General features: G+C 40.5%; 1 protein-coding gene across 4 annotated transcripts in view; it reads right to left on the bottom strand.

Moving 5' to 3' along the window:
• adgrl3.1 (adhesion G protein-coupled receptor L3.1) overlaps positions 1 to 12,268 on the bottom strand; it is a 433,939-nt gene that overhangs the window by 280,265 nt on the left and 141,406 nt on the right. The window lies entirely within an intron of this gene.

The raw sequence follows: 12,268 nt of genomic DNA, 5'->3' as shown, positions 1-12,268 counted from the left end.
CCAAATACTTATTTTCCACCATAATTTGCAAATAAATTCTTTAAAAATCAGACAATGTGATTTTCTGGATTTTTTTTCTCATTTTGTCTCTCATAGTTGAGGTATACCTATGATGAAGATTACAGGCCTCGCTCATCTTTTTAAGTGGGAGAATTTGCACAATTGGTGACTGACTAAATACTTTTTTGCCCCACTGTAAGTGCAGAAGTACGTTTTATTAATAAAAAGTGATAAACAGGCAAACAATCCAAAATGGCAGGCAAGATCATAAACAAGAAACAAGCAATGGGTCGGGCGAGGCACAGAGTATCACAGGCACAGACCAAAAATGGAAACTAGGAACAGGGATCGGAAACCCAGGAGATCAACATGGAGGAAAAAGGCTTGGCAAAGTGTACAAACGTCATGCAATACTTCACACCAAGTGTATGTTGACACAGTCCTTTTATAGATACACTGATGCATCTTAAATCACGCGCAGGTGTGCATAATTAACAGCACGCGTGCGAGTGTCCGCTTGACGCACACGCAGTCCGGAGCGCGCCTGAGTCCTTCTGGTGTGCGCACCAAAGTGTGCAGGACTGAGACAGCGTAATTATTGAAAGAAAATACGAAGTGGGCGATAATAGGGGAATCGACGAACTGTCCAAATGTCAGATCAAATGTCATTTATTAAATAAATGGGTTTCTTTTTTGCTCCAATAATTCTCTGGTCGTGATTCTGTCTTGATTTGGGTAGATTCAGTGGCATGGTGCAACAGCTAGAAAATGTAATTAGATTTGTATAAATCATGTACAAGTACATGTACCGCTGCATGTACTAATAAATATCATAATTATTATTTTATAATAGATAGAAATACGCAAATATTAGTGTCCATCATTTCGTGCCTTGACTCTAACACCAATGTAAATATATTCTAATCAATCTAGGTCTTTAGCTGGTGGTTTTTAACTCATATCATCTCTAGCCGCTTTATCCTGTTCTACAGGGTCGCAGGCAAGCTGGAGCCCATCCCAGCTGACTACGGGCGAAAGGTGGGGTACACCCTGGACAAGTCGCCAGGTCATCACAGGGCTGACACATAGACACAGACAACCATTCACACTTACGGTCAGTTTAGAGTCACCAGTTAACCTAACCTGCATGTCTTTGGACTGTGGGGGAAACCGGAGCACCCAGAGGAAACCCACGCAGACACGGGGAGAACATGCAAACTCCACACAGAAAGGCCCTCGCCGGCCACGGGGCTCGAACCCGGACCTTCTTGCTGTGAGGCGACAGCGCTAACCACTACACCACCGTGCCACCCGGTTTTTAACTGATAACAATTAAAAAAAAGATGCATATTTACACAGGCTGTCATTAACTTGTCCACAGCTCTCCTCTTCTTGACAAGGGGTCTAAGTATCGTTTGCACAAACTTTACCCACTGTCGCTTTCATGTCATTTCTCGGAAATTCGTGAACTGAATGTCCTGTTGTATATGGATTTGAACATCCAAACACAACGCAGCGCTTTCACATCGTTATTTTTGTAAGATTCCAACAACAATATCCAATTTCAGCGAGTAAACAAGCATGGAGTCAGAGGAACCGAAATGACCCAGATAACCGGGGTTCCACATGTGACGTCACACAAGATTAGCCCTGGGGCAAAGCTGCCTTTTTCCAGGATCCGGAAGCCATGATTTATCGATAGTTTTGTGCTTGCTAATAAAATAACTAATATTATTTTCCCCCTGCTTTATTAATTCATTTTGGTCGTTACTAATCATATATATTAATTTTAAGTATTACAATAAGGCATTACATAGGCTACACTTTAAAGTCTTGGCCTTGGTCTCGAGACACTTTGGTCTTGATCATGACTCAGTCTCAGTTTAGGTGGTCTTGACTACAACACTACCGCCAGGTGTGAATATGCGTCCGCATAGTGGCCCATCCCGGGTCTATTCCTACCCTGCACCAGCATTCCCAGGATCACCTATGATCCTGACCAGGATAAAGTTCTGACTGAAGATGATGAATGAATAAATAAAAGAAAATACAGTACAGGTATGCATCGACTTACGACTGCGTTTGGTTTCGACTGACCGGTCGAAAACCGATCTGGTCGTAAGTCGGCCTATGTTAAATGAACATAAGTATATTGTGATGTGTAATGATATTGTAATCATCTTAAAGTCTTATTTTATCAGCATTTCCTTATTTCATTACCTTGGCTCATTATTTGGTTTAAGTCAAACACTGCATACTACACTGCGTGCAGTACAATTCGTTTAATACGTGCAAAACAAAAAATATGAAATACAGGTGTGAAAATTAGAAAACATTTTAGTTTGAAACATACCAAAATACAAATGTAAAACATAGCAAAATACAAAACTTAGTGACCGCTGGCATCACTGGTGCTTGGCTGTGGGTCGTCTACGTCATCATCAGCTGTTGCAGCGCTTGGGCTGGCAGGAGCATTTGCTCGTTTCATAAACCAGGAGCCGGGGCGGAAACTGTATGACGGAGTGCGCGAGGGAGCGCGAGAGAGACTGCGCATGTGCCTGGAGCTGGGGCGGAAACTGCTGTACGCAGCGAGAGGCACTGCCGGGAGCTGGGGCGGAAACTGTCGTACGCTCAGCTAGCTCAGCTGGGAAACACTTGCCAGTCATAACTAGACGGTCGTAAAGTCGATTGGTCGTAAGTCGCATAGGTCGTAAGTTGATGACTACCTGTATATACCTCTAAATCTGATTATTTTTGCAATCAGAATTTCTGTGTTTGTGCATTTCTGTGATGTCGAATGCAAAACACTGGTCCTGTGAGTCATGCTACACTTAACCCTTTGGGGTTGAGAGCTTCGCCAGCAAAACTCGACAGGTTTAGAGTGAGTAGGTCATGCATTTAGATAAATATCTTTGCGAGTTTTTTATCATATAAGCATGATAAACATGTTGACAGAAACTTTATAAAGATTTTTTTTGGGCTTTTTTCACCTTTATTGGATAGGACAGTGTAGAGACAGGAAATGAGCAGGAAAGAGAGACAGGGAGGGATCAGGAAATGACCTCATGTCAGAATTGAACCCGGGTCCCTAGATTTATGGCATAGGGCGTTATCCACCTGAGCCACGACAACCCCAGAAACTTTATACTTTACACTTTCCTATGTGCCCATTGCCAGATAACATTATAGTTTTTTAATTATCTAAATTAGATGAAACATAAAACTTGTCACCTTACTCAGTCACACTGGAGTCGGAGCACTGAGCGCACACTTACACATTCGTAAAAGAATATTCACATGGTAACGGCATGATAATCACTTTCACTCTTTCGGTTTCGATTGGTTTCTCTTTCGCAGTGGGAACACCCACCGTAAACAGGATAAAATCTGTCAGACAGTTTGGGCTATTTGGAGGTAAAACTTGTTGCAAGATGGCACGCGGATTTTATGTGCTTCGGATGATTCAGGACAGCAATTCAATTCATGATTCATTTTATGATTTAGGACAGTGATTCAGGCTGACATGGTGGTGTAGTGGTTAGCGCTGTTGCCTCACAGCAAGAAAGTCCAGGTTCAAGCCCTGTGGCCAGTGAGGGCCTTTCTGTGTGGAGTTTGCATGTTCTCCATGTGGGGGTGCTCCAGTTTCCCCCACAGTCCAAAGACATGCAGGTTAGGTTAACTGGTGACTCTAAATTGACCGTGAGTGTGAATGGTTGTATGTGTCAGCCCTGTGATGACCTGGCGACTTGTCCAGGGTGTACCCTGCCTTTTGCCCGTATTCAGCTGGGATAGGCTCCAGCTTGCCTGCGACCCTGTAGGACAGGATAAAGTGGCTACAGATGATGAGAACAGCAATTCAATTCAATCTTGAGAACTGTGACACTGATGACAACCACCAGTGCCTTTTTTCCTTTTTTTACACTTCGACCCGATCCAGCCGCAGATCAGCTCGAGTAAGTGTAAATATTTCTCCTTTTTCGGATGAGCAGATCGGTTGATATGCGTGAACTGTAGTGCATACACAGGAAAAATGACTGAGTAATTTTTCCAGAGTTAAAAGTATTTTCCTCAAAAATAGTTAATTTTGCTCTATTTTGAGTTTAGAGAGTAAAATTTGGAGTGGGAGCAAAAATACAGAGTAATTGTTTAACAGAGTAACCAAGTTGGCTGTGGCTCTGAACTGAGTAAAATAGTACAAGAGTTAATTTCAAGACACATTGAATAGAGTCAAATACCAAAAGAAAGTCAAATACCAGATAAATGAAGCTGTTGTAAAAAGCAGTTTTAGGCCCATGTTGGAATGCGTGAAAAAAACATGACCTTACCCATTGTTACTTGACCTGATGGGATTAAGAGTTGGCAGTGGGAGGGGTTTTCACTCTTCTCATTGAATGGAATGGAAATTTTTTACACTTCTCATTGAACACCCCTCCCACTGCCAACCCTTTATCCCAAAACAACAGGACATACATTTTTAATGGACAATTAATTGTCCAAATCATTGGAGCAGATTTAAGTTTTTGTGCTTGATCCATTCCTAAGACTGAACAAATCCCTCAAGTGACCAAAACAGTTCGACACAATGAGTAAGGCCATGTGTTTTTCACACATTCCAACACAGTTCTAAAACTGCTTTTCACAACATCTTCATTTATCTGTAATTTTTTAAAAAGTACAATCATGACATACATACTACAGAGATATTATTGCAACTGAACCTGTGCTGAATACAAAAAAGTCATATGACTTTGAAAATACTGCTTAGATTTGTTGAAATTGACAACAAAATCAGAGCATGCCAAAATCATTAGAGTGCCAGAAAATACCCTCAGACCCCAGAGGGTTAAAAATTAAAAATAATAGCAAGTTGTTCCAGGGTTGGGATTGACATGCAATAACTATTTTGAAGCTAAGTAATGTGAGACGTGATGGCTTCTTCTTCTCACTTTCTGCTTTCTGTTCAATAAGGACATTTGAACCTGTGCTGCAGAGACTGACCATTTAAAACTCAAACACAAGCAACATGAATAAAAAGCCTGCTAACGTGCCGAACCATCGTTAACTCTGTTATATTCTGAAAGAATTCCGACAGGCTTCTCATTGTTATGGAAACAATGGCAGGAAATGTTATATTTTACAGTGCAACAAAAAACTTTTCCTTTTCACCAAAATGTTCTTTAGTGTGCTCCGATTGCTGCTGGCACCATAATGTCTTCCATAAAGCAAAGTAAAATGTATTATTGCTGCTGGGTGTTTATTTCTAACATAGTGATGGATACAGTTCATTTGCGATCAAAACTGTGATCACAATGAATTTATTCAGATTAGCGACAATCTTGGCATGTAAACACAGCCAGTGTAAATAGTCATCCCCTCTTAGTAATAAAATGAACAAATCACTTCTAGAGGAATTTCATTATAACCTATAAACTATAATGAGACTGCATACTAAAGCCTGGTTTCAAAGCTGCTCTCCTTATTCCGTGCGAGTCTGTTGATTCTCCATCAATGTTCCAGCTTCATCCACGACACGTCCTGATAAACCTTAGGTGAGCCTCTCTCGATTGATCACTTTCTAATTACCTTTTCTTATTGATTATGGCATCAAAGCCACTAGCAGCAGCACACAATCTCACACACACACACACACACACATGCTCAGCATCAAACAAATTAGCTCAGGCTGAAGAAAAAAAAGACTCAAAGGTCAAGCAAAATGAGAGACAGAGAAAGAGAGAGAGCAATATGAGTTTGAGAGAGACATGAAGAGGAAGGGAGAGAGAGAGAGAGAGAGAGATGAGGTGGAGAATGATAAATGATGTGCAATGCCAACTGCCGTTTCTATAAAAAGCAGCGAGGCGAAGAGAGAAAGACGGAGAGAAGTAAGGTGATAGAAGGAAGGAAGCCCTTTTCCTCGCCTGCCTTTTCTCCTCATCTGATCCCTCAAGCAAATCCCTCCGAGTGTGCAATTTCGGCAATATTAGTAACTACAATTCAAAGACACATTCACCTTCCACGCATCTGACAGGCGGCTGGTGATTTATCTTGTAAGCCTGGCTCGGCATGAGAATTTGCAATATTTTCAACGACACCTGCAAAAATAGCATATGCGCTGGTAATATGGAGCTCTAGGATTTGTATCCATGCCATGAACATAACACAAAACGATAGCATTATGGCCTTATTTTGTCAATTAACACTGCGTTTAGGCTTTAACAAAAAAACTTTTGTGGAAAATTAATAAATTAATTAATTAATGGAACAATAGCTCTAAAAGCTAACATTTCTGAAAAACGCATTCGTTATTAGGAGCTTGTTGTGGGCGAAGCTAATAATAATAATAATAATAATAGCGAAGCTCCATATTTAAGAGAATATGGTAATGCATCAACCTGATTTTTGATGGCTTTTGAGACCGTTCAACGACCGTACATACGAATGACATCCATACACCACCACAGGGAACCTGATCGTAAGTGCAAGGTAGCGCATCTCAAACACTTGGCCATCGGACAACAAAATTCATATCTTTATTTCCATAAGATAGATGGGTTTTTATCCAGCGCTTATTTTTAATTTGCTTTTAAACAGAGGTGGACAGTAACAAAGTACATTTACTTGAGTATTATACTTACACTACCGTTCAAAAGTTTGGGGTCACCCAGACAATTTTGTGTTCTCCATGAAAAGTCACACTTTTATTTACCACCATAAGTTGTAAAATGAATAGAAAATATAGTCAAGACATTTTTCTGGCCATTTTGAGCATTTAATCGACCCCACAAATGTGATGCTCCAGAAACTCAATCTGCTCAAAGGAAGGTCAGTTTTATAGCTTCTCTAAAGAGCTCAACTGTTTTCAGCTGTGCTAACATGATTGTACAAGGGTTTTCTAATCATCCATTAGCCTTCTGAGGCAATGAGCAAACACATTGTACCATTAGAACACTGGAGTGAGAGTTGCTGGAAATGGGCCTCTATACACCTATGGAGATATTGCACCAAAAACCAGACATTTAGTAGAATTTAGCTAGAATAGTCATTTACCACATTAGCAATGTATAGAGTGTATTTCTGATTAGTTTAAAGCAATCTTCATTGAAAAGAACAGTGCTTTTCTTTCAAAAATAAGGACATTTCAAAGTGACCCCAAACTTTTGAACGGTAGTGTTCAAAAGTGCTCTTTCGAACGCTGACGTAATCAAGCCGGAAGTTTTGTTTGTTTTGAGAGCAATCAGGAAAGTTTGAAAAAAGTAGCCAGTAATAGTCATTTAAACTCGTTTTTGTGCAATATTTCGTTTGGAAAACAGTTTTCAAAATGGCGGCACTGACACCTGGCTGACACTTCACGTTTCGAAGTCTCGCACAAGTCTCGTGAAGATTGCGTGGATAAGCGACGCCTGCCGTGGACCAAACGAATAAGTATAATATTTAATTGCAATTAGTTGCCAATACGAGTCATGATATAAAGGTTACTAAAACCGAAAATATAATTGAATAACACATTAATTAAGAAATAAAGCAAGTTTAAAAATGACTTCAGTTCCCCTTTAACGTATTTGAATAATACAAACCTGAGGTTCGAACTGGAGCTACTGTCCGAGCTGCTGTTATAGAACAATAATCGACACCTTTTGACCAATCAGATTTAAGAACTTGCGTCTTTCAAACCCTCTGTCCTTTCCCCTTCAGTTAAATGGCTTTTCTTGTGGGGGAATTTTAGACTAAATCGAAAAGCTGTAGAAATGGGTCAAAATCCATAAATGCCACAGCAAAAACACGGAAGTTGTAACTTATTGTAAGTTGGGCGGCACGGTGGTGTAGTGGTTAGCACAGTCGCCTCACAGCAAGAAGGTTCTGGGTTTGAGCCCAGCAGCTGGCGGGGGCCTTTCTTTGTGGACTTTGCATGTTCTCCCCGTGTCTGCGTGGGTTTCTTCCGGGTGCTCCAGTTCCCCCCACAGTCCAAAGACATGCGGTTAGGTTAATATGGGAAGGCCTTGGGTTGAGCTGCCCTTGAGTGAGGCGCCTAACCCCCAACTGATCCCCGGGCGCTGTTAGCATGGCTGCCCACTGTTCTGGGTATGTGTGTGTGCTCATTGCTCAAGTGTGTGTGCATGTGTGTGTTCACTGCTTCAGATGGGTTAAATGCAGAGAGAGTGTGATGAATAAAGTTGTGCTTTCTTCTTTCTTTTTCTTCCTTTATGTTGTCACAGAGTGCTTGCTGCTCTGACTATAGGAAAGCTATCGGAATGCGTGGATCACTGATTTTGTCCCCCGTGCTAAATCAACTGCTGTCCCACTGTCATGTCATAATAACTTATTTTCTGGTGTTTCCAGAGAATTAGATCAGTACTGGACCCAAAACCATATCACCATATCATCTTGAACCTGGTTTCTGGGTTTACACCAGATCCAAAAGCCAAACATCCTATTCATAATAATGGCACTTCAAGGTGATGGCTTTAAAGCACCTTGAGGATGGTGCTCACAACCATTGCTACGCTGTATGGGAAGAACGAGCTCTCTCGATTCCTACAGGGGCCTCGCACATTCTCTGAATGCATATTTATTAATCTGAAAATCATCCATACTGGAAGCGTAGAGATCACATAGCATATACTTATTATCTTAAGTACAAAAACGAGTGTGAACAATTTAATATGGAATCGCAAAACCGATGTACTGTATGTCTAAAACAAGGAGGGATGTATTAGTGTGAGAGTGTGTTCAAAAACCATGCCATGTGTGAATGTGTTAACACTAGTGAGACTAAACCTGGGTGTGTGTGTGCGCGCCTGTTTGTGTAGTGCTGCTAACCACCTCCATGGTGCTACTAAGCTTAGCCACAGAGCTGTGCTAATTGGAGCTCACAGTCTAGCCTACCCTGAGGCAATGTGTGTGTGTGTGTGTGTGTGTGTGTGTCAACCAGCAATGCACACAAGTGTTACCGTATATCATCTAATAAGAGGGGTGAGAAAAGGTGTTTTGCCATTCATATGCACTCACAAATTAATGCAAGAACAAAACCTAAAGAAACTAGGATGATTTAGAGAGGGATTTCAAAATAAAAAGTAGATAAACACTTTTTAAAGAAATGGAAATAGCTCTGCAATAATAGAACATTTCAATTTAATCACCATGAACATTTAAAAAACAGTTCTTTGAAATCGGATTTATCTTACAACAAGCCAAAAATGCACAACAGTATGCTAATATTTATGATTAAACATTAATCATGAACAATGTCTTTCAGGACTAAATCATCAGTATATTATAGAGCTTAAAGAAAGCAGCTTTTAAACTGAACGTTATGCATTACCTTGGCTAAACACAGAATTTTCTATATTTCTGCATAAATATGACCTAAAACATCATCAGATTTTCACACAAGTCCTAAAAGTAGATAAAGAGAACCCAGTTAAACAAATGAGACAAAAATATTATACTTGGTCATTTATTTATTGAGGAAAATGATCCAATATTACATATCTGTGAGTGGCAAAAGTATGTGAACCTCTAGGATTAGCAGTTAGTTTGAAGGTGAAATTAGAGTCGGGTGTTTTCAATCAATGGGATGAGAATCAGGTGAGAGTGGGCACCCTGTTTTATTTAAAGAACAGGGATCTATCAAAGTCTGATCTTCACAACATGTGTTTGTGGAAGTGTATCATGGCACGAACAAAGGAGATATCTGAGGATCTCAGAAAAAGCGTTGTTGATGCTCAACAGGCTGGAAAAGGTTACAAAACCATCTCTAAACAGTTTGGACTCCACCAATCCACAGTCAGATTGTGTACAAATGGAGGAAATTCAAGACCATTGTTACCCTCCCCAGGAGTGGTCGACCAACAAAGATCACTCCAAGAGCAAGGCATGTAATAGTCGGTGAGGTAACAAAGGACCCCAGGGTAACTTCTAAGCAACTGAAGGCCTCTCTCACATTGGCTAATGTTAATGTTCATGAGTCCACCATCAGGAGAACACTGAACAACAATGGTGTGCATGGCAGGGTTGCAAGGAGAAAGCCACTGCTCTCCAAAAAGAACATTGCTGCTCATCTGCAGTTTGCTAAAGATCACGTGGACAAGCCAGAAGGCTATTGGAAAAATGTTCTGTGGACAGATGAGACCAAAATAGAACTTTTTGGTTTAAATTAGAAGCGTTATGTTTGGAGAAAGGAAACACTGCATTCCAGCATAAGAACCTTATCCCATCTGTGAAACATGGTGGTGGTAGTATCACGGTTTGGGCCTGTTTTGCTGCATCTGGGCCAGGACAGCTTGACATCATTGATGGAACAATGAATTCTGAATTATACCAGCTAATTCTAAAGGAAAAATGTCAGGACATCTGTCCATGAACTGAATCTCAGGAGAAGGAGGGTCATGCAGCAAGACAACGACCCTAAGCACACAAGTCATTCTACCAAAGAATGATTAAAGAAGAATAAAGTTAATGTTTTGGAATGGCCAAGTCAAAGTCCTGACCTTAATCCAATCTAAATGCGCAATCGTGGAAGGACCTGAAGCAAGCAGTTCATGTGAGGAAACCCACCAACATCCCAGAGTTGAAGCTGTTCTGTACGGAGGAATGGGCTAAAATTCCTCCAAGCCGGTGTGCAGGACTGATCAACAGTTACCGGAAACGTTTAGTTGCAGTTATTGCTGCACAAGGGGGTCACACCAGATACTGAAAGCAAAGGTTCACATACTTTTGCCACTCACAGATATGTAATATTGGATCATTTTCCTCAATAAATGACCAAGTATAATCTTTTTGTCTCATTTGTTTAACTGGGTTCTCTGTATCTACTTTTAAGACTTGTGTGAAAATCTGATGATGTTTTAGGTCATATTTATGCAGAAATATAGAAAATTCTAAAGGGTTCACAAACTTTCAAGCACCACTGTACAACCACTTTAAAACAACTAGAAGGTCACTCATTAGAGTGCATACCTTTGCCAAGCCACATATCATCAACATCAAAATTAAATCACTTGATCCTAGGATAATACTAAAGCTGTCCATCAAATTTCATCCAAATCTGTTCACTACTTTTTGAGCTACACTGGAAAAAGTAAAAAATAAATAAATAAATAAAAAAATCCTGGATCCGTAAATATATCTGGATCCTGGATGTTCATACACGTACAGATTTGCACCAAATTCTAAATAATTGTTCCTTGTCCCATGGCCCACCTTTTCACCAAATTTCATCAACATCCGTTTCCTACTTTTTGAGTTACTTTGGGAAAAGGCTAAAAAAATCCTGGATCTGCATACATATCTGGATCCTGGATCCACAAACATATCTGGATTTGGATCAAAATCTAATGCGTTGTTCCGTGACCCATTGTGAACCTTTCCACCAAATTGTATCCAAATCCGTTCACTACTTTTTGAGTTACTTTGGGAAAAGTCAAACAAACAACCACGGAGACAAAAACATGAATACCTCCAAAAAAGCTGGTGAAGGTAATAAGCATACATTCGCTTTCCATAACTGACAACTAAAGCCACATATCTGATGCTGATTCTGATTCTAACAGGCTATTCAGACCCTGAGATAAGCAATCAACTTCTATAAAAAAAAAGACAGTAAAGGCCCTGTCACACTTATTGGGAATTAGCAGGAATCAAGCAGAACCAGCCAGAATGACAAATTTTTCAAAATTCGTGCCACATTCGGGTGGGAATTTCAAACTGACCAACATTCTTACAGCTTTGTAAGAATGCCGTTCGAATACTTAGAATGCGCTTCGAACCCGCCTCGAATGATTCTTGCACATTCCGGGTGTATTAGCTTTCGAATGCAGTTCAAATGTAGTTGGAACACAGTAGGAATACCTAAAATGCTGTTAGAATGCTGGAAAGCTATTAAGAATGCACTTCGAATGCCGTACGAGTGCGGTTCGATTGCTGCCTGAATACCACCCAAAGTCTGGTCGGAAGGTGCCTCAAATGCTGTACGAATTCACCTCAAATGCAGTCAGAATGCTCCCGGAATAGCCGCCAAATATGTTTCGAACGTCTAAGAATTCAAAGAGAATGCAGCTCGAATACTTAGAATGTACTTTGAATATCCCGGAACATACGAAGAATTTTCATTCCGACGGCATTCCGGCTCATTCGAGGGACATTCTGGCAGGATTTGAAGTGGCTTGCCATTTCGACTTTTCCCTCGAATGAGATCAGAATGTTTCGAATGCTGTTGGAATGCCGTAAGAATATTTAGAATGCAGTCAGAATGCAGTTAGAATACACTTTG

The sequence above is a fragment of the Neoarius graeffei genome, chromosome 3 (assembly GCF_027579695.1).
Source record: "Neoarius graeffei isolate fNeoGra1 chromosome 3, fNeoGra1.pri, whole genome shotgun sequence".
In the NCBI taxonomy this organism is placed as follows: Eukaryota; Metazoa; Chordata; class Actinopteri; order Siluriformes; family Ariidae; genus Neoarius; species Neoarius graeffei.
This window is presented reverse-complemented; position numbering and strand designations above follow the sequence as displayed.